Here is a 24307-nt window from a genome sequence, read left to right on the forward strand (position 1 = left end):
AACTCCCAAAGTGCAGCGAGCACTCGTGCTTCAAATGTCTTAAAAACGACAGACTTCTTGCCTCAAGAACAACTGTGTCATCATTTTGGCTAAAAAACCCTCTCAGCGTATTTTCTTCCCATGTCCGTTGCCCCAGTGAGTCTCACCTGTTACTTCTGTCCTGCCGACACCATGCTGACTCAGTCGCTCTCCATCATCTACAAAAAAACCTCTTCTAAAACCACTTTTTTCTTTCTTTTTTTTTTTTTTTTTTTTAATGTTTTGGGAAATCAGCAATCAGAGAGTGGTTCAAACTCTGAGAGTTCAAGGAAAAAACAATCAATTAATAATCATTTTTGAATTTCTTCTTTCGACAAATTGCATCTTGATTAAATTATAGCGAGGGCTCTTGGGTTGCAAAGTATATTTCTTTGTCCTGGCAGGTAGGTTTGAAAAAAACGGAGTAAACAGGAAAAAAGTCGCTGTTCATTCTCACTCCTGAGTCCCAGCTGAAATGAGAGCAGACGGAGATTGAAAGAAAAGTTGGCGAATGTTGCCGAGCACATCTCCTTCACCTTGAGCGATGACCTCCTCTTCCTGTTCCGGCAGACGCTGGCTTTACGGGGCCGAGGGGCAATAACAGAGCAATATCCTTTAGTCACCGGTGTCCCAGTGTGACTTGGAGTCAAAATCACGGAGAAAAAAAAAAAGCATCAGCAGAAGAATCGTGGCGGAAAACAAAACCAGTTTATCAGTGTGTGAATCTGTGCTGTGTGAGGTGTTAAAGCCATGATTACTCTTTCACCTAAACACCCCCCTCGATCTTCCGTCTTAGATATTAGATATCAGTTCAGCCGACATTACATCAGTTAGTGGGAGGAAGATGCTCTATAATCTGTTAGGTAAAGTCACATCAGCTGTAATCTGAATGGTATTCGTCCTTGAAATGAACTTTATTGAGTGAAAATAAGCAGAAGCACCAATCAAACACCCCAGAAACGTCCAACAGGCAGCAGCTGTTCACGTCAGTTCAGGATGATCGAGATGTTCGTCCTGCGGTAAAAAGTTTGGTGAAATAAGAACCAGTATTTCCAGTAGCCGCTACTAAAGCTAACATGAAACAGATGCACAGCAGCCCTGCATCTTTACAACGGTTCTCAAAATCAACAAAAAACTTCGTAACACTGCAATATCAATGTATACATCTCACAAAAGAGTGATTGAAATGGGATGAAGTGTGTTTCCAGAGACTTTGCAATCATATTCTGCAAATGAAATATGCGTGACAGATGAAAGAAAAGTGAAAATAATTCATAAAAATTGCAGGATTCATTAAAAAGATATGCCAAATAGTGAATAAAAAAAAAGCCTCAATCACAGCTGGTGTAAAATAGTAGATGTAAAGCACAAAGACATGCAGATCATCTATATAAGTGCTTTTATTCATCGCAGTACTCAATAAAATCATTGCAGGTTCACCGACTGATACTTTGTGCTTCTGGTTATATCAGTAATCCCTTCCCAGCACATTTCTGCCAAAATCACTGAAGCGTCCCCAACAGTCTCTGAGAACTTAAAAGTGCTTTCTGATGTCTAGTTTGAATGCTTCAGAGAGGGAGAGAGAGAGAGAGAGAGAGAGGCTGGAGCCGGAGAGCGACAGCATGGAAATAAAAGTCAAAAAGTTATCCACTTGAGACAAAGACACACAAGAGCGTTAACAGAGGACATCGAGTGTCAAACTCCTCCAAATGCCTGTATGTGCAAATCCGAGCGTGGCTGTGGCTGATTCGCTCCGATTCTGCCCGTGCCGTGGCCCGGAGACTGCCGAGCTCTGGAGGGTGTAGTTGTTGTGTAAGACAGATGGGGAGTCGGGTGGAGCCCCTGGGCCCCCTGCAGGCAGCGCCGAGTCACAAGATCAAAATACCACCTTTTTTTTTTTTTTTTTTTTTCCAAGGAGGCTGAGATATGATTTGCTGACAGAATTACACTTGTTTTTTGTCCTTTCGGATCTGAAAAGGATGAGGCATGGGTCTGGAGGGGAATGGCGCCGCGCCAGAGTCCTCGCCGTCCCCGGGGTTGCAGACAAAGTTAATGGACGCAGGGTTTTTTTTTTACGAGCCAGAGACGGGAAATGAAGAGTGCAAAGTTGGCAAGGATGGGTGGAAAAACATAACAAATCTTCCGCTAAGGTTTATGTGTTCATTTACAATCCCACATCCTCAATAGACAGATCGGTAACCACGAGATTTAATGAATTCTTGCTTTTGTTTTTTTAAACTGCAGCCTAATTACAGATTGTGTGCAATTCATGGGGAAATAAAAGCCCGTCGTCTGTTCGGCCACACATGCTTATATCAACACCGGAGATCTCCGACAGCAAAGTGAAGTAATTAATGTGTATCATTAAGAGGCTTTGTCTTTGATTGATTGCTTCTGGACAAGATGTGCCAAAGACTGCTGTCAATCAGCAGCGGGATGAGACAGCAGGATCGTTAGCAGTGAGGTTTGTGAAGAATCGCGCAGCTGTTGGAGCATGTTGTGTTAGTTTTAGGCCCCATGTGAAATCCCAGTCTGTATACTTTCCCATTATTTGCCATCATGTTGGAGTTTGTCCTGTTTGTAGCCAACTGTGAGAGCGATGGAAAACATGTTGTTTTAATTAAGAAAGGGCCGCGATTTATCGCTCAAAACAAGGCGAGATTTAGAGCCGATGTCTCAGATTCACAACCACTTAATGTCCACGACGTGATATTGAAAATCCAGTGTGATCCAATATGCTGTCACAGAGAGCAGTTAAGTTTGGATTTGGTCTGTTGGCTCATAAATAAGACAACCACAGCTTGTGAAATTTAAATGATACACATTTTTAAAATGTCTGTTTACTTGGAAACGACAGAAAAGGCTCAAGCAGAGGTGACAGGTTTTGTCCCGATTGACACAAATTCTGCAATTTTTACACAAACAGCTATTACTTCAAATTTTATCATCACTTTAACTTGACAGATAAAGTGTTAAGATAAACTTCAGATATGAAGATGATTCTTAGAAAAGAAAGGTAAGCTAACAGTGCAAATGCATCACAGATACTGTGGATACATAAAGTGGAAAAACTATGGATGAAGTTAGTCGTAGTCATCTCTCTTGTTATCAGGATGACTGAGGAATATAAATCAGTTTAATCAGGAGTTTGATGGAATGGTTACCATGAAGAATATCAAAGGAAAATTAAAGATAGAGGTTTCTCCTGTGGTACTGTAGCAGCATACTGTTGTCATACAGTGACATCTAGTGGTGCCAGATGGGCGGTACTGCTACTTTTTGTTTTACTGTATTTCCTTGAACCTGCATGGCCCGTCACACGGGGGGAAATTAACTTTCTAAGGCTGTTAATAACTGTAACTTTTTAACCATACTTGGTGCAATCGGAGCCTGGTGGAGAAATTGTGCGAAGAGTAGAAAGAAAGATCAACGTTTGAAGTCAGTTTGGAGTTCTACAAGCGATTGGGGAAAAGAGTTTTACCTTTTTCGTATGAGGATGAGCTAATTATTATGAATGTGTGACGAACGTGTGTGCAGACGCTTTAGTTACTTCCAGCTGTCGTCACGCTTTTCTGTGGCTGCTGCGACAGAATAAAACAATCCAAGCAGCAACACTGTAATAACTCCGGTCATGAATGAAACCATCTATGTCCAATTAAAATGAACGATCTTGTGTTCTTAGACAGCGTGTGATCATCTGCAAACATGGACAGTCAGCCAGCAGCAGCACAGAACAAATGATTAAAGCTGAAAATTAACAGGGATGGTGTGAAAAACGGTCACAGTCTGTCCTTCTGAATGGAATATTTATTCAAATTAAATGGAAAAGTCAAACGAAAGCCAAAGCGAGATCGCAAATCTTTAAAAACCTCTGACTACACAATGTGTTACACTTCAATCACAAGGTTTGGCTTTATAAGATGAACTTTTGCAGATTATTATTTTTTTGTCTAGTCTTTGCAAGAGCTCATTATGGAGGAAAAAAAAATTATGAAACTTTAGGACTTTTGATGAGTGCTGTCTTCAAAATGTATAGTGAAGAGCATCTTCCTCCATAAAACTGAGGTAGTTTATCTGCAAATAGTCAAAAAGGTTACAGAGCAGCCGTCTCTTATCCTTGTTTTTCACTTCAATCATCAACTTTCATTTGCACTGTCTGACAAGCTGAAAAAAAACTGTGTCAAAGTGCTGTCTTACCTTTTTAAAACCAGTAGGGGCAATAAACACAAGTAACTAGCTAGCTCTGCTAGCAGCAGCTATTACTTCATGCAGGTTAACATTCAAATGGAACGCTGTAGCTCTAATTAGTGAATGTTAGACAAATGACAGATGAGTGTTGTCTTACAAATAAATAAATATTAACCATCTAATATTACTGAATTTAACCGCTGATGGAGAAGATGCTTATTGGAGCATTTAGCCGAGTGGTTGTGCACAAGCTGTTGACTACACTGAGTGCACTTTCAATCCTGGACTAATGCAGCCTTCCTGACAGCAGCATGACAAATAGATTAGATTATAAACTAAATTCGCTCTAACCTGCATCCACAATGGATTTGATTAGCATTAGCAACAAACACACTAAATAAATCACCAAGTTTGTTGAAGCAGTCGACTACTCAAGTCTCTTAGTTCTGATTTATTCTTATTTGCTTTTTTTTTCATTAATTTGAATTTTAAACTAAATTTTGTTTTTGTTTTGCTTTTTTTTTTTAACAATGACAAAGATTCCATTATATTTTCTTCATCGGAAATGTTCACCAAACTACATATAACCTATAGCATTAGCCATGGTTACTGGTTAGCCATACTTAGTATATCATTAGGCTCCTGTTTACTAGAGGAGAAAGCAAGCCTCTCAGATTTACTGTCTTCATTTTAGTTGTTTATCACAGTGAATCTGTTACTACGTCTTCTCGTTGTCATTCCTGAATTAGTTTCTCCCTAGAAAAGTTAACATTCAGATGTAAGAGCATCTTCCTTCCACTGTCTTCAGTTGAGCCCACTGAGCGCACAGCTCAGGTGACGTATCCCAACAACAATAAAGAAGTTACTTTTTTTAAAGGAGTAATAGGAAGTAGTATCGTTATTGCATTAATGCAATAACAGTGTCAACTGTAATTAGCACCTATGTCGATGATGTTGATGTCTTTGTGGTTTGAGGTCAAGTTACACTCTTTGTGTTACTCCCTGGCTTACAAAGAATAGTTACTTCTTTTTTTTAAACTCACTCTCTGGGACCTCCGACACTTGCACCTGTTAACTATACCAACGAGCATATCGCCCAGTATTGGACTAATATGTTGAAATGTGTGAATACGGGCATCGTGCAGTTCAGTCAGTCATTCGTGATGTGGATTCCGTGCACGTAAATATTTGCAGTTCACAGCCTTGCTGTACTACTTATTCAGAAGAGGAGACTTGCATAACTGACCGAGCATTTACAGAAACCAGCTCCCTGAAAGATGATTGTGGTTGATTATTCTTGTCTTTTCTTGTATATGAAAGCAGGAAGATGCCTAATCTGTGTCATTCATATGGCAAGGGAAAGCCGCCCCCCACCTCCACTCCTCTCCGCATTGTTAAACTCCAGCTTTCTAAACTTGTGTATTTTCAGCCCTCCTGTTCTTTATCCGAGCAGCTCGCCTGCAGGGGACGGAGATCGAGGCAGCTGCCCCCAGCAGTGGGGGGGATCGGAGTTGTAAATCTCGCTCCGGAGGACTTCAGAGGGAGAGGCTGATGTCTCTATCCTCAATTCCCTCATCTAATTGGCCATTCAAACCTCTCTCTGTGTTTCCACCGTGACTATTCCCCCGTCAAAACACGGCACGCCGCTCAGTGTAAACAGCCCAGCGAAGCACCGACCCCTGGCCGTGCATGTGTAGGTGGAGGAAGCCTCTTCAGAAGTGCTACAAACACACCGACAACCAAATTTGATGAGGTTTTTTTTCCCCCTTTTCCTCCTCTCACTCTGCTTTACGGTCTTGCAGAAGGCTTTGCAAATCAAATACAGAGAAAATAGCACCAATAAGCCCAGTTTTTTTTTCTTTTCCCCACCACAATCCCTTTGCTGTGTTTTAACACCATTTCAGCCTGCATTTCACAAGAAGACAGACAAAACTCAATTCTCCGAGCTTTATCTGTGTAATTGTGCAGAGAAAATGGAGAAAATGGCTTTTCGTGCACTCGCTCTTCCTTCTTTTGTTTTTGAGCACATCTTGAAGGTACTCGTCTTTGTCAGGTAAAGTGTGATGAGGGAACAACGCGAGCCGTCCCCGAGGAGCATGCGTGGAAGCTTTTCTTTTTTTCAGCAGCGAGCGCCGGTCTGGGAGCGGGGCGTGAGGAGGAACATATGGGGAACCGAGCCGAACCTTTCCTCTTGACGACCTGCTGTGAAAACGAAACATTAGCATATTCACGCGGTTAAGGAGCCCCTGTTGATTCCACAGCAACACACACCAGCGGCTGAACGAGCTCCCTGTGAAAATGTGCCAGAGACGCTTCCAAATGCGATGCGGAAACTTGATAAAACAGAAAAATCCTTTAGTTATACCCAGCTGAGGTGGAAGATACTGCAAATTGCGATAAGCAGAATGCGATATCGGAGAAAGTGATTTTTTTTTTTTTTTTTTCCGACTGGAATCTGTTAATTTGATACAGGCCAGCACAGCTGAGTGCAGGATAATGCAGAAATGACTGGAACTGTTTCTGTAACATTCATTGATTTGCTTCTTAAAGGATGAGCCAAGAGTGGAAAGATTTATTTTTTAATCTATATATACTCAATATATATTCATCATCTTTAGTCAAACTCTCTTTTTATTCTCAGGATAGTCACAGATGGCTTTAAAAGGAAATCCACGCCGTTCAGAACCAGCAGAGTAGTTCACTGTGTCACAATTCCCTTAAAATACATCCACTGGTGTGCTGATACAAGAGAGTCAATGGTGCAATATTTAATGTATATGGACATTCTCATGTGTCCCAGTAGGAGGAAGCTCAAGGCGATCGTATGTCTCAGATGTTTCATCTCTTCATAAATCACCAGGGATGACGATCAACCTGTGGCTCTGTGCTCCTCCTGCGGCGGCTCAAGGAAGCTTTCACAAAACGATCATTTTCTGTCACTTTAAAAAGATTTAAATCTTTCAGTTCAAGGTAATAATGTGATGTTAAGATGGTTTAAATAGTTAAAGCGATACTTCAACATTTTGGCAAATTGGCCCATCTAGGGCAATTCGGTAGTCATTTAGAACAGCATACTTACTTTTTTTGTGAGGGCGAGCTGTTGTTTATTCAGCGGTGCGTCTGAGGAGAGCTTCACGGCGGACATAATGGAAGTGGACGGTACAGTAGCTTCCCTCGTCAAACTCATCAATCCAACACAATCCAACAACCCCGAAACACACTTTGGTGGACACGTTATAATCCCCACATTCACTACGCTGTGAAATATTAATGCAAAATTACGAGATTGAGCGTTTTTTTACGAAGATTGCTAAGACGGAACTACTTACTAAACATGGCGTCTGGGCGTAGTGATCTCAAAAGAAAAAGTAGTTCCCAATATTTGCTTCAATGTCGTAATGCTACAATATTATTTGTTGGTGTTTCACAGCGTAGTGAATGTGTGGATTATAACGTGTCCACCAAAGTGTGTTTTGGGGTTGTTGGATTGTGTATTTGATGAGTTTGACGAGGGGAAGCAACTGTACCGTCCACTTCCATTATGTCCGCCGTGAAGCTCTCCTCAGACGCACCGCTGAATAAACAACAGCTCGCCCTCACAAAAAAAGTAAGTATGCTGTTCTAAATGACTACCGAATTGCCCTAGATGGGCCAATTTGCCAAAATGTTGAAGTATCGCTTTAAATCTGTGACACATTCCACTGCGTCACCAGCAAGCTGCCTTGAACTTCAACTGAGAATATGTTATTTAATCTCAAAGAAAATGAAAAGGCTTAGAATAAAATAGAGATTTGTTAAAAATGGATGGACTTAATTCTTTTACAGTCAACCATGGTTTACCTGGATGAAAATATGATAAAAATATCTTTTAAAGCTTTAAAATTGCTAAAACCAATAGAAAAAGGGAGAGGAAGGTAAAAGTGGTTACTAGTCTTGCATAAGAGGAAAAATATAATGTGGTCGCTCTTCTTATCTCAACGTGAAACCTGCTGTGAGTTTTACCCTAAAAATGGCTGCATGACTTGAGCAAACACCTTGGAAAAATACCAGCTTCTTCAGTTATCTCATGCTCTCACAGTTTGCTTTCTTACACAATCTTGAATATTTATTTGTCCGCTCAGGCAGAATTGTGGCTCTTACCTCGTGAAAATGTTTGAAAAATGTTGTTTCATGCCATACATTTTCTCTCTAAATCTACAAAATGTACTTCAGGAAAAAAAAAAAAGCAATTTTCCCTTCCTTTCGACAGCATGACTCATATTTGACATAACGTTTTTTTTTTTTTTTTTTTTTTTCCCCGAAAAGTTCAAGATGTGCCACTGAGCCTGCAATTGAGTTACTATCATTTTTCCGTCTGAAACATCTGTTGAAGTATCTCCTGTAGAATACCCAGTAAATACACCAAATTATATCATTTTCCCTTTGAAGAAAAGGCTCGGTTCTCATGGTGAAGGACATTTCCCAACAGGATTTGTCATCGTCTTTTTCAGGTGACTTCTTGTTTCGCCCTCTTCTCTCTAATCTGCGACTCCAGCTCTGGGAGGAAAATCACCATGTCATCCGCAGAGAATTCCTCTCTGCCGTTTCGGTGCGAGATGTCTATATCTTGTGATGTTCGGCGTAATAAGTGCCCCGACGTAATCCTGGGCAAACAAAGAATTGGAGTTAAATGTATTATTCTTGGAACATTCGATTGCCCCGTTGGGAACCCCGGCGGTATTACCAGCACGTATTCCCAGCTCCCGCTTTCATCCGGAAAAGAGCGGCGTTAATTATCACAGAATAAATTAACAGGGATTCCCTTTATCGAGCATCCCCCCCGTTCATCTCTGCAGGAAAGTGTCAAATAGCCTTTTGTTTGATGCCTTGTATTGTGAGAGCTGCTTCGATTTGCCTCTTTCAAAATTCCCATTAATTAATTCATGTATTTTTAGACCCAATAGCTTGTAATTTTTATCCTTTTTTTTATAAATTTCCCCAAAGCAAAATGGTTAAACTCTCCACTTCAGCCCTTTTCTTTTTACTTCCTCGCATGTTTCATGGTTGCCAGGCGCCGACGGCTGCTTTTAGCATGATAATAATTACCATGTTAATTTTTTTTTTTTTTCTTGCCTTGCTTTGGCGTAATTATTCGAACAAGACCATTACGTGGATGATAAGCAGCCGCCTCCTGGGAAGGTAGAGGCAACAATTAAACAGCGTCCTCCTCTGTGACAGGTAGCAACGGGGACTATGCCATCCATCCACAATTTGTGAAACACTCGCATCTCGCAAGGGTGGACAGAGGCTAATTGTTTATGCTAATTATCCGGGTTATTACAATTAATTAAAAAAAGTTGATATATTGATCATTAATTCATTAGAGCTACAACATCGCTCCTTAAAAGGAAGGACGCTTAAGGTTAATGAGGGAGTGTTTTCCGGCTGAAAGCATTGAGGATGAATGTTGCTGCATCCGGTTTCACATTTCACTAATTAATATCACTTCTTCAGCAACAAACGCTGAAATCACCAGGAGATACACCCACAGCTGAGGATACTTTCTTCATTGACAAGGCTCTAACTTTCAAACATCTGTTGTACTTTTAAATTTCACAAAGACTTGTGAATCATTTGACCTAAACATGAAATGAACGATGTACAAAGTAAAAAAAAAAAAAAACTATAGTGCACAACAAAAGGTAAAAAGCAAAATGATTAAATAAAGTAAAGGTAGCTGCTAATTGTTTCAGTGATTAAAAACAATTAAAAAGTAAAATATCGATCAATAGTTCATTAGTGTTCCTCAAAGGACAGACGATTAAAGTTAATTGGGGAATGTTTTCTAACTCATCCCAATGAGGACGAGCGCCCCTTTCTTTGTTTCCTCTGACATATTTTACTGATTAATCCTGAACATAGTGTTTAGCAACGAACGCAAGAATCCCCAGGACGCCGTCCCGTTAGCTTACCCTGCTTTCTGTCTGTAGACGTGCAAACAAAAGACGACGGTCAAGTGACACAAATGCATCGCAGGTTGAAGCTAATGCTAATGCTAATGCTACTGACAGTGGGACGTTTTTCCCCACCTTTGGAAGCTGTTTTCAAAAGTTACATTTCTAAGTTGGTTTCAGTCTCGGTTTCCTGTCTGATGTGTGCAGCTTGTAATGGCAACCGTAAAGCGAGCAAGGAGGAAAAACACAAACTTCCGTCACGCCTGAAGGGCATAACGTCCTTTCTTTACCAGGAACAAACATTAAAAAATATTACTGCACCATTAATTTATGTAATGGGAAGTGTTAAATATCCCAGTTATCACAATAAATTGCAAACAGAAGCGATGTGTTAATTATTAATTCATTAGTTCTTCATATAACTCCTTGAAGGAAGGACGCTTGAGGTTAATTACTGGATGTTTTCTGGCTAAAAGCACTGAAGATGAGTGCACCTTGCTGCAACCAGCGCTGTAACACAATTTTTTCTTTTTTTTTTTCTTTAGTAATTATTGTCATTTCTTTCACATAGCTACAAATGAAAGGTCACACACAGTCAAGACTGTTTTTTTCTTTGTAGATGTTAGAAAAAGAAAGTTAAATGCCGTAATGTCTGGACTCAGTGTAAATGTTTGAGAGTGTTTTGCTCGAGAAAGTTATTGGAGTCTGGTTCCAGAGGTTCAGCCTGTTTTAAATTCAGATTTAGTTTGAGATTTATTTATTTATTTTTTAAATCAGGAACGTAAAATTGGAAGTGAATCAAACCGGAAACGCCAACGAGCAGGCACACGCCAACATTCGTCTTCCCCGATGCGAGCAAGCAACTCCATGGCGTCAATGTCAAAGACATTACAGCTGTGATTAATGCAGTGATGGGGAGTGAGGAACATCAACAACAGTCAAATCAACGTAATGGAGCATTTTCCAGGTTGAGGAGACGCAGTGATCTGACACTCAGACGCCGCCTGTCCCTTTCCTTTTGAAGGCGCTTGCTAATGAGGCGCAGTCGCGCGGAATCGTAAAGAGACGACACTGAATATGTTCCATTTCCCAACAAAAGCAGAACAAATTGAAACACAATGTGGAGGAGAGGCTTGGCAAGGCGGAGGGGGAGAGGAAGGAGGAGAACGAGGGCCAGACAAACAGGTACACACATTTTAATGAGCTCGGCTCCTGCCAGCAGGGAGAATTGAGATTAGCCGTTTGATCGTCCCAAAGCTTTCCCTCTTTCTGTTGCTACTTTTTCTGGTTAATATCAACATCTGAAAAACCGGCATAAGCTCGCCACTAATCTTGCCAGAATCGCAAACCTTTCTTTTTCTTTCTAATCTTTCACGGCGGAGCAGAAGGTAAACTCCAACTCTTCCTTCTCTAACTTTTTTCTGAGGCGCAGACGCTAAAAAGGTCAGCTCTGGCGGTTGTTAATGAAAAGAACGAAGGAGGCTGAGAAAATTCCCTTTTATTTATCCGCACCTGTGTTCTAATGGCATGGGGAAATGGAATGGGGAAAGCGAAAAAAGACCTGCTAACCGGCACTCTGAAAAATCTGCACGGGAAAAAGAAACAAGCCTTCAAAACGTGCAACCGTTCCTTCAAAGGTGCACGCTGACGCACACTTCAAACGGTCACACACAAACAAGTGAGTACAATAAGGACACAGCGAGGCGGGATTGTCAGTGCAGTTGAAAATCACAGCCAAATTAGTTTGGCACTCATAAAAAAAATATATATATATTCATACAGCCGCTTTAGTAATCAAAACAAAAAGTAAATAATACAAGAAAAAAACAACCTGTTTACACAGCAGTATTGTCAAGTTGAAATATACAATTTTAGCTGTATTTTAGGGATGTTTTACACAACAGCGGTGCTCTGAGTCAAGGAAAACACATCTTTTGGATCTGACTCAATCTCCAAGGAAATGGGTTAAAATGCAACTTTTTTGAAACACTCTTACTCCGTTTGCAAAGCCACGGTGGTAGTAAACCAGCAACCATGCTAACTGCAGCATTTTAGAATGGCTGCCATCAATATATAAACGGGCTTTGTTTTCAAAATGTGTAAATGCAAAAGTTTTCTGAAACAAAAATGCTAAAATTATGTGTTTTCACTTTCAACGCTGTTGTACAAACGGCATCTAACGCATAACTGAAACAGTGCAGCAACACATGAATGTAGCTGTGCGGCGTGAATGCGGTTCCTCTTTTCTGCTCCTGACATCTCTAGAACAGCTGCGAACACTGTGAAAATTTCAGCCAAAAGTTGCATTGCAGCCTCTTAGTCTTGAGTGCTAACAAAATTCTTTCACTCGCAAACTGAATTAAAATGTTCTCACATGATCGAAGTGTCGTGCAAGTAAGAGCCGATGTTCTGACTGTCTCGCACTCTGCGGTTCAATGTGGTTTTGTGACAGGTTAACATGACGAACCATTTTGTTGACACACATGAAGGTAGGGACTCATAATAAAGTAAAGTATGATCTGAGATGAGGCTCTGATTTATCTGCTTCAACTTGCGATTTTCCTTTCCATTTGGGCAATAAATATGTAAATTCTGAGATTTTGATCATAAAAAATAATTGGAAGCATACAAAAATCCCATTTATGGCACATCGTGATTTATTTATTCCTCCATTCATCGTCAGACCTGCCGTTTATTAGATCATTATGACACATTCTGTACAGAGATGCGACCACCAGAGGACGGCATAGCGTTTTCGATTTACTGTTTGTCTTTTCGCTCTTTGTGTTTCACATTTCCTCTCCGCTAACCTCGATGCTCGCAGCAGTTCCACACTGACTCTGGGAGTGTGTTTTCAAGAGCGTCTCTCTGTGTAGCCATAATTAAGCCTCCTCGTGTTGCTTCATATCGTCTTTATGTCACACAGACGAGAGTGAATCCACATTTCGCTGCTTTCACGTCGGGGCACTGTGTGGGTGCCTCTCCGAGCCCATAAACAAATGGCAGCAGACTAATTAAGCGAGCGACCCGCGCTGACTTCGTGCGCTGCGAGTTCCCATGTAGGACGAATTCGCTTAAGGTTACCTGTCCGTCAGCCGTGGCTTAATTGCTTAGGAGCGGCTTTAAGGCCACATTTTCAAGTGAAAACCGAAAACTTTAGTTGGTTTTTGGGTGTTTACATGACAACGATGCTCAGCACCACTAAAACTGAAACTTTTTAAAACACATAAAACAAAAAAGGAGACTTTCTGTAGATCTCTAACTCCCACTAGCAGTATTTCAGAACTGAAGCAGTTTGTTCAATTTGCTGTCATTGCTTTGATTTTTGTGTGTTTCACTTCTGCCCTGATGCACGAAGTGGAACATGTTCCATTGTCAAAGTAGTCCTGAGTAGAAGAGCTCCATCTGATTGGCCAAATATGTTGATGTGAAGAGCGTGAATGCACAGTGCATAGAAACATTATTAAATACAGCTAAATCCTACCTTGAGTTGTTGTTGCTCAGACTCCTATATCTAAGAACACGGCGTTACAGATACTTCCTGCGAGCTCTCTATTGGTGCGATTTGTATCCCCTCTGTAAGAGAATGAAGACGAGTATCCATACAGCCGCTCCTTATGTGCAAGCAATTCATTGTTTTGCACAAGGACACAGCAGTGTGTAAAGCGTTTGGTAAAAGCGGCTGCCGTGCCCATTTTCGCGTGTCTTTAAGCTCTCGCGCTCTCCTGTCCATTACACTTCATTTGGCCTTGGAGGGACTCTGAGAACAGGGCCGGCTTGTTGTCGTGTCGTGTTTCAGCTGCATTTCCATGCATGCTGACCTCCTGTCCTCTCCTACACATCGTCGCCATAGCTTTCCCACTCCAATAATTTGTTGCAGAGAATATAAAACCTCCAGCTCTACATACACTGTTACATCCTGAGGGTTTTTTTTTTTTTTGTCTTTCCTCTGTATTGTGTGCGATGAAATGTCATCCCTATTGTACTGGGTTCTGCTCCATTATTATGCGAGAAGAATACATTTCTCATCTTCATCTTTTCCCCCCTTTTCTTCTTCTTATCGTCCTCTTCTTAAGCGCCGTGTCAGCATGAATAGCCTTTAAGACTGGCATCTCTGGGGCAACAGCAACAAGAGGACAGTGTGGATCCATTAAGTGAAGGACACGACCGAGATGTAATCGTGTTGAGAGAAAGAAAAAAAAATGACAGGCATTGTCCAGCGGTGACTGTAATTGCATTCCTATTCATTTCTAATTTGGGCGCCATGGAATTAGAAGGGAAACGCACTCAGATGTTGAACTTCTGTCTCTGCTGTGCGCCACCACGTGCATGTTTTACTTCAGAAACGTTCTTGACCCAGTAATCCCGAGCAGCTTGATACAAGTTTAAAGACTTCAAGTACTGAAATGCTCCAGGGTCTGCGTCGTGTGTTGACGTGTTTGGAAAACAGTCCTGAACATGGAAGCTAAGCGTGGAGGTTTAATAACCTGCAGCTGCTGTGTTGACCAGTCGGCTACGGTTCCATGAAACACTTCAGTCGAGGTTTGCTGATGGCATGATTGTGCAGATGAGGTAGCGTCAGTTCCTCATAGAGAGATATGTCTGTTCTTTACCATCTGGTTTGGGTCGGCGGAGGTGGGCGTCCAAGATGTCCAAGTTAGAACCTGGAGATTTATAAATGCAGCTCACAATCACATGAGTTTTCTTTTACATGCAGATTTCAACTGTTATGCATTCACACACATTCTTAATTGCTGTTGTCATTTTCCCCTTTTTATGCATTAGCGTCGTGTCCACAGAAATGACTAACCCTGCTTGCACATTCAGAGCAGCTGCACGGACGCTCATTTTAATTCTCTTTCAGAGGGAATACAGATCTCACCATTGGAGAGCCTGTGCTTGTTCCTCCTGGGCAGTGGGTGGCAGGCCTCCGTGGCATTGTGGTCCAGCTCGAGTCCCCTGGACCAGAAAAAAAAAAAGCCACCTGTTGTTCCACAGACTCGGACAGAATTGTCCTCAGCAGTCTCTTCTGGCCCTGTCCGAGCACAGGAGCCAGGTTTGACACGCAGCCCCACGCCATTGATGTGGTTGTACCTCTCCCGATCCAACACTGGGAAGGTGATGTGCTTTTTTCAGAGCTTTTACTTCCTCCACCAAGCCCATGATGGCTTTCTGTTGTAGCCTGACACCTAGGAGAAGTCAAGGAGCCTGAAACGGAAGACAAACTCTTAGTTCTTCCTCACCATTGAAATGTAATATTTGTTGAATAAATTCTTTTCTTCAGCTTTTCATTTGCCTATTTTCTCATGGCTGAGCTGGGATTTATGAGTGAAAACAACTCTATTCATGTCTAAGGATTTATCCATGAAAGGGGACAGGTACCTCTTTGTCCTCAACATATGAATAAGTGCATCGCATCTGTGTCAAAAATTTAACCTACATCATCAGCAAAAACACAGATTTTTATCACAAGTGAAGCCGTTCGAGCTCACACAGGTCCTTCACACAGTCCAGTAGAGCCTCTCCATCCACTCCAGCCTCTTTTTGTTTCTTGTGATCCATTTCCCTCCGCTGTCCTTTCCTCTCCCTTCTATTTTTCGGCTTCGTGTCGGTGCTCTCTCTCGATAAATGATGGGTCTGCCGGCTCGATTGCTCGAGCGCTGCAATAGAGTGGTGTGTTTTAGCCCCCCCGCTCCCTCCCTCCCTCCCTCCCTCACACAGACCTGTCTTACATTACAATTTACTCGAGCATTACTCAGCGCTTCGGCCATTTTTTTCCACCCCACCTTCTTTTCTCCCTCCCACTTCATCTCTCTACCTTTTCATCAAAAGCCAGCTTCCTGGTTGGAGATGGAGGCCAGATAGAGGCGACTCTTCCCCTGAGTGTCTGTGCCTGCACTCCCATGCATGTGATAATAGTTTATGTCCAAGGCTTTCTGCCGCAGCTGGTGTGCACCCTTGTGTAACTCACGGAAATGAAACTTTTTTAAAATGACAGTATATATAGCGCAAGTTCCGCCAGCTCACCAAAATATAAACAACAACAACGCCGTGGTTTGCAAATGGTCTCGAACCACAAAACCGGCACAGACAGCTGTGTTTCCCATCAAGTTCCAAAGTCTTCTCCAACATAGTTTTTTTTTTTTTAAATGGAGACTGTTGTTATAACACTTTTAATGATTTTTATGTGCTTATACAGTATATGCTAAATCTGTCCCAGCATTTACTCCTCAAGATCTCTGAATTTGTTTTTGTTTTTTTTCCCAGCCAGATGACTGAAGTGTTGTCAGTTAATCTTTGTGATGGCAAAGCAGTTTCAAGTGCTTAAAATTCACACTTTTCTGCTCATTTTAAGGAGTCAAATCAACACCTGGACGAGCTTAAAGCTGCCATTCCTCGCCCAACATTACATATCCGGACGAGTCGTGTGTAAATCGCAGTGAAAACTAAAAATACACGCAGTTCAACCGAGATTCACGGAGGAGGCCATTTTGAATTATGTCATGAATCTCCCATGATTCTCGGTCTGTTGTGTGAAAAAGTGTACGGAAAAAAAAAAAAAGTACTTGAAAACGGTTCCATTTGAATTAGTGAAGTTCAATTTAGATTTGTAGACGAGTTGGATTTTTTTTGTTTTTTCAATTTTTTTGAGTCCTGAATGAATGATGTTGTCGTCCTTTGTTTCCTCCCTTGTCTTGATAAAGTCTAAAGAAAGTATTATTACAGGTAGTATTCAAAATAGATTGTCATCTTTTTGACCTCCGACCCCCGCCCAGATTACCTTCAAGAAAACCCTGAGCGGGAGCTTCTGAGATTTGCTTTTGATTGTATAAATTGTTTTATATTTTTTTTTTATTTTAGAAGGTAAAAAATATAGGCTGTACTCAATTAGAACTTTAGGCTATCAGTAAAAAGTTTACCAGTCAAAATAGTTCCTGACAGTAATCATCACTGTCCACATTTGACTCAACATGAAGCGTTTTCAACCAGTTTTTTTTAATTTAAGTAACACCAGACACAATCAGTGACCATTTCACAACACTTTTAAATGTTTAATTGCAACACCTAAAAAAAACAATAAATATTTAAAATAATGGTGCGTTTCCACCGGACGCGTTGCAAGCGTCACGGGCGTCACTGACGCCTCAAAGTTGACGCATGTAAGTGTGGAATTCGACGTGTTCATCTGCACACGACGCTTCCCACGCTCGCGCCGCACGGCAGCTCATTGGCGGGAGTGGGAGGAGCTTCTGTGTCCTGTCTTCATGTTGACAATGGCGGATCCCATCGAGACACTGGCTCGGCTTTATTTAATAAAGAAAGCCAGAAAACGGCGTCGTCGGGCGCCTGTGTGACGTTTTTGGGTTCATCCCATCCTGCAGCGGCGCTCGCAATTTGGTGAATTTCACCATTTGCGTTCGCTTTCAGCGGCACTTCCGCCTCTCCCGGCCCAGTTTGACGTCCTTCTGGCCCGCATCGGCGCTCACAGTGCTCGTCTGTGATTGGATGGCGCTCTGCGTTGACGCTTCAAAAGTTCAATTTTCCCAACTTCAGGCGTTGGCGCCTGCGATGCGTGTGAGACGTGTCGCCAACGCTCGAACAGCTAATTCAAATGTTAATTTTATGTAAATTTCATGTCAAGATTAGTTATTTATTTTATTTATTTATTTAATTTTTTTTTTTTTTTTTTTTTTTTTTTGCATTACTGGAATTCCCAAGTTAATATATTCAATTACAGTAAACAGTAATTAGCTGTTTTCTTGTAGAGAGCAGGTCACAATGAGACAGTTAGTTTTTATGTGTGAGTCTTCGACCGAACGTCCTCCAGATGGCTGAGCGAGCAGTGGCCTTGACGAAGAGAGGGACATCGGGATTTTATAAATGACATTTTCACAACATCTCAGCAGGCAAACTGGGCAATAAAGAAACCCTGTTCCCACCGACTGCTGGGTCATTTCAACAGCCAAACCTGAATATTGTTGCAATTAGTGAAGGAAAAAAAGAAACCTTTCCTGTACAAAGGAGGGCTGGTGAATTTGACGTGGATTGCTTCAAACTGGCCTTCAGTTGCCTTGATCCCCTGCTGTTTCAATCAGAGAAGCTGTCAAGTTTTCAATGTGCTTGGCGTGTTTTTAGATTTTCAAATTACGAATAACCAAGGTAAACCTGCCTCTTTCTGGTGTTGTGCTCCTTTTATTTTTTTTACACACCTTACACATAAAACTTGCTTTATTCCACATTGTCATGAATCTCAAAGGTCTTTCTGGCGGGCGTGGAGCCACTTGGCAGATGCCTGACTCGTAATAAGGCCCCTAATGAATGCAGTTTTTTTTTGTCATGGGTGCGCTTGTTTGTCAAACCACTCTCTCGCGGGTGTCCCTCTTCATCGTCTTGGAAAGACGAGAGGCTGAAAAGCAGAGTGGACACCGTGTTCCAGTTTGTTACTGAGCGGAGAGGCCATTTCTGTGGTGTTTTGGTTTTTTTTTTTTCCCAGTGATGTGAAGGATGACAGATCCTTTTCAACACCTCCCCTCTTCTGAAAGGCCAGACGAGGCTGATCTGCACTAACTGAGAGTTGTTCCAGCTCCTCACGATGCAGTGAACACAGCTTCACAACACTGTATCCACCAGAGAAATGTTGACACACAATTCCAGCAATGCTTTGGTTCTTCTAGGTATGAAAACTATTGTATTTCCTGAAAAGATGTTCTTTTAGCTGAAAGAGATCTTTGTTATATTTTGAAGATTGAAGACAATAGAAATTCTTTAAAGCCAAGGATGTAGCTGCCACCTATAAGACACGCCATTCATCCTCAGCCACCCCGCTGTCTGGACACATTTAAATTCTGGAATATTTATTGCATCTCTCTAAAGCTAAATGGCCACACACCTTCCGTATTGAAGTTTCTGTCTTTTCCAAAGTGCAGGAAATCCTTCAAATGTCTGCCCAACCTGTGAGAAGATTTCTGAGCCTTTTTCCAAAGTACCTTGTTTCCCTCCTAACTGATTTCAGCAGCTCTTCTTGACGGGACAGCACGGTTCCAATAGCGGACGATGGGCACGACCGCTGTAAAATGCATTTTGTTTGCTTTCTTTAGAAGAGAGTTTGGACGGGCGCCTTCTGGGTGTTCTAGCACTGTTCCATAAGCCAGAAGACTTTCTTGGTAATTGGAGGCTCGGAATGGCCTGTAGGAGTGACTGTGTGCGAGCGATTGTCTTTCTGTGATGGGCTTGTGACCTACTCTGGATGCACCTTCCCTCCCAGGCCTGACCCGAACAGAGTGGGCATGAAGGTGAGATGAATGGACTGATAGTCTTTTTTGTTAGAAGCTTTTATCCAGCCACGCTTATCCGTGCTTTAAATCATAAAAAAAAAAAATATTTTCACAGTCAGATGATCACGCCTGGCTCACTGCTATTGCAAGATATTGCTCCAATTCCCGTTTTCTACCTTAAAGATATTTCCCCCTCCCCAGACTACGTGACAGGTATTACTTGCCTAATGACTTGAAACAACCTCTTGAAGGAGCGCTCCCTTTTAATTAAGATGACCTGGCGAGCACGCCGCCTGACCTCGGATTGATACCGGTTATTTGAAAAGATAATGAGGAATAAAACCTTGACTGAAAAAACAGCTGCTAAATCACCCCGATGTGTCAGTTACGTAATAATCCGGAACACCTTGTATATTAATTCCAACAAAGATCATCGGCGGGGGAGTTTGAAACAGAGCTTTTTTTTTTTTCTTTTTCTTTTCCTGTCTCTTTAAAAACCTCATGATGAGTGGAGTTGTTAAACCTGGAAACCTGACTTCGCTTATAGAATTACGGAGGTTTTTCGCCGTGTGATCTCCTCTTGTGCTGAACAGCAGCGGCAGACTGAAGTGAAATTGCTTGTCGTTCCGGCAGACGGTGAATAATAAGAGCGCTCGCACACGACGACGGCAGCCACCGGGAAAGATATGAGCGCGCTGTGTAATTCCCAGCCCGTCCCTCTCCGCTGAGATCAAACCACTGCCAGCGTGGAACATACATATCCATGATGGACAGATTCCTTCAGTATACAGTCACTAATTGACTGAACCAATCCCAGAGATGCCTTTCTCCAAGACGTCGATTTATGTACGCTCACTCCTTTCTAGCATCCATGAACCTGAGCGACTAACCTTCTCTGGCGCTGTCAGATTACCACCGAAAAGGTGGAGGAGACTCAAGCAAGGCGGAGGTGATGGGTAAAGAGGATAATGAAAGACAAGGTGAGGGTCTGTGAGGAGAACGAGAGGGGGCAGGGACACGAAGAGGAATCTGGAGGGTAATAATGTCGGGTAGAGAGACGGTGACCCAGCAAGTCGTGGTTGGGAGAGCATGGCTACAGCAGAGCGAAAGAGCGCCGAATGCAGAGTGACATTTCATCCAGGGAGAACGGAGGCATGAAAGTGTGTAATGATGCCTGTCTGCGTCACTGTACGATCTTTCAGAGTGTCGCCGGCGAGCTCTGCCACATTCCGCCTCTTGTACAGCTTTGGGTCAGTGACACGGAGCCACGGTGGCAAACGCCGGCGCCTCTTTTTTTTTTGAACTTGTTTTGATTCCTTGTAGCAGGAAAAACAGATGCATCATTAAGTGGTACTCACAAAATATGGATAATAAAAACAACACATGATCAAAATCGCCGTTCTTCATGAGGGGATAAGCTAACGTTCAATAGATTACCGGTCTGGTGTTGTAAATGCCAGTGATCTGTGGTGTGGTGCTGATGCTCATTCAGATATTATTTGGTCACTGGGCACATAATTGCCCCCAGACCTCTAACCAAATAAAATGACTTTCTTTCTCTTTTTTTTTTTTTTTTTGGAGATGATTAAACTCCAGTGAGTGTGCTGCTGGGATCAGCTTAGTTTCATCCAGTTATTTCCAAACCATTTGTTTCCATTAAGACCAAGTCACACACCTTCATATCTCTCAGTTCTTTGTGCATTTATTTCACTAAAAAGAAAATCTTCCTCTTTTATGTTGACGTCTGTAAAATCTTGACATTATAATAGATTTCATGACATAATGTGCAATACAATGAATTAAAAGACGGGTGACTTCTGAGGTCAACTCTGTCATATTGGCCCCTTTGTGGTATTTAATGAATATTACGTGTAAAAAGCCGCCATAATATTATGTCCACTGAGGTGATGCAGTTGGAATAAGAGCAGAAGTCTGAACAGATCAAACCTGTGGTCTCCAGACTGTTTCTGTTGAGCCCCTCTTCGCTCTGAAAAAAAAAAAAAAAAAAAAAAGATTTCATTACGGTTTTCTCCTATCAATAACTGCCAGGACCCGTATTGACCAGAAGCACCGCCTTTAGAAATCCACTTCTTATGAGTCAAGGTTACATGGCCGCTTGTTGCAGAGTCGAATCGAGCAAAAGTAGCTTTTCAAATCTCTTACTGGTTTGACGTGTTTACCAAAGTCTTCTGAGATGCTGTGACTCAAAGAAGCCATCCGGACTGCCGTCCCTCTCCAGTGCCCGCTTTGTAAAGCTCGGGGCGGCGGGAGGTGGGGAGGTGATGGTGCAGCATTGGTCCATCGCTTTGGTGTTTTTAGTTCCGCCTTCCCATTGTGGAGCCACGGGCTTGGAGATGATGTTTCCCAGAGGAGGGGGCACCGGGGATCTCTGGGGCTTTGTGGAAACCCAAATTAAAGTTGACAAAGTTCAGTGCAAAATTAAGCTCAGTAACACTTTTTGATGTTTAAACGCAGGGCCGGCCCGGGCTTCAGAGGTGCCCTAGGCGAGACCGAGACGAGCGCCCCTTGGGAGCGTGTTTTTCGACCGGTCCCGATATTTGTTGAGCGGGGGGGGGGGGGGGGGGGGGGGGGGGTGCGCCGAGGCCAGTGCCGGCCAGCGCCGAGGACGAGGAGCGCAGTGCGTCGGACCGCTGCACAGCGGGGCACACGGAACACAAAGCGTCGTGGCGCCCCTTGTACGACCGCAGCGCCCCCCTCGGGACGTGGCGCCCTAGGCGGCCGTCTAGTTCGCCTATGCCTAGAGCCGGCCCTGTTTAAACGTTGGTGGCTGTGTGTTCCACACTTGGAAATGTTTGAAAGAGAGTGTTTGGACCGGTTTCTGTGTTCTCCACGATGTCGTCCTCTCGCCACTGAATGAGACTTTATTTAGGAAACAATCATTTCAGGAATTCCAAGCTCTTTCATCAGGTACACTGGAAATACTAACAGAAGCATTCAACAGATGGTTATTTCAGATGTGCTGCAGAGCGTTCGACCTTTGCAAGCTAAATTATTATTATTTTTTTTTGCTTAATCACAACAATAAGCTGGTTTCTAATCAATACCATTGGAAATTCCGGTCCCTGATCGTCGGCCCTTATTTTTCTATATATTATGCACATGTGCAGCCTTTCCATGCACGTAATGACTGTCACACCACAATTAGCTGTAATTGCATATGACCGACACAATTAAACCTTTCCCTGTTGGTTTCATGCTTGGAGTAGTAATTCATCAACCAAAAGTTCACTCGGCGTCGCCACAACACGGGACCGGAATATCAATGTTGACGGTGACGGGGCGGAAAATGTATTTTTGTCGCCGATTATTTTGACGTCACGATTTGGCAATTCATTCGAGTCGCTGTGCAAACCGCTATTTTATGTTGGGCGTGTTAACGGGAAAGGAAGAGCGAGAGAGAGAGCGAGAGCGAGACAGCCTTCCACCACCTGTGGTTACAGTAAATGGAGCAGCAGTCGCAGCAAGATCGCACCTGTTGTCACAATCGTATCAAATAATTACAGCTTTCGCTGCCGCCGGTCGCCTGCGCTCCAAACATCTCCCGCTATATCATTTGTTTGCAGAGGCGCGCATCCACAACATGGAGACGCGGCGCACAACGTAATTACACAACTTATAATTTAGCGTGAGCAATTAGCGCACAAGCGGCGTCAACATTCATTCTCTCTGCACCAGTCATCTTGTTGTGGGGTTTTTTTTTTTTTTCCTCCTCGTGTTGGAGCACCGCTGTAATTAGCAATCACAGAAAGAATCCCTGCGTCTTCCTGCTGGCTGCTTTTGTCCCGGCCGTAGCTCGTAACATGCACTGTTCTTTACCCAAATATGTATATTTGGAGATCTGAAGTTGTGTGTTATTTTTTTGGGGGGTTTTTTTGCGTGTGCTTGCGAGCATCTCATCAGCAGTCGTTCCATCTTTGTCAATTAGAGCCCGTGTGATCGAGCTGGGAGAGGAAATTGAGTGAGGGTTTGTGGGGGAGGAGGAGGAGGAGGGGGGGTCGGGGCTCGTAATAGAGCATTTAATGAAAGTTAATGGTTGGCTTTGGGCTCTCTGGGGGATTCGGGGGGGGGGGGGGGGGGGGGGGGGGGGGGGGTGTATTGTTTAGACATCAGACCGGGCGTTCTGCATTCACGGCCCGTTCTCGTTATCAGACTCGTCTTAATGATGAATATAAATAATGTATACGGCGGCGGCGCTGGATACGGGCAACCGCTGCAACACCATCACTTCACTTGGGAACCAATTAGAGGCTGGGATGAAATACAGGTCCTGTCTGAGGCTGACAAGGTGTACTGACTGAACAGAATGAATGGCTAAACACAACCAATGGATTTAAACACAGCATGTCAGAAAAGTAAACTTTTTTTTCATTTCAGGAGAATCTATTATTTTCTTGCGGCAGGGAAATGTACTGGAGATAGGCAGATGTTTGGATGTAACAGGTTTACGTATGAAATCCATCACTCTTACAGATAAGTCAAGTTAATTAAAGAGTATTGGATGGAAATCATATATATGGGGAAAAGTGTTGCTGAGCTCATGCCTGACTGAAACAATATTCTCTCAGAAACAATCTCAGGGAGCCACGGGGAAAAAAACAACAACACAGGAAGCACTGATTTAGAGGATTGAGTTTGAATAAATTGCACATGCTACAGATTAGAGCTGCACAGATTTGTTATTGTGATACCGCCATGTGCCGTATACACACCCTGATAGACTGACTGAAATACAATAATGTTTTAATCCACTGTGAAATAAAATACAGTATGTACTGCATGTTAACATATTTGAGGATCTGCCTTCCTTTACTGGTCCAGACAGTGTTATTTTTACCGATGGCAGCTCTGAAAAAGACATGCAGGGAAGAATTG

The 24307-nt window shown here is 42.6% G+C and overlaps 1 protein-coding gene across 7 annotated transcripts in view; it reads left to right on the top strand.

The window, feature by feature from the left end:
- Positions 1 to 24307, top strand: part of nrxn2b (neurexin 2b) — a 686522-nt gene that overhangs the window by 319447 nt on the left and 342768 nt on the right. The window lies entirely within an intron of this gene.

This window comes from Salarias fasciatus, chromosome 3 (assembly GCF_902148845.1).
Source record: "Salarias fasciatus chromosome 3, fSalaFa1.1, whole genome shotgun sequence".
NCBI classification, from domain to species: Eukaryota; Metazoa; Chordata; class Actinopteri; order Blenniiformes; family Blenniidae; genus Salarias; species Salarias fasciatus.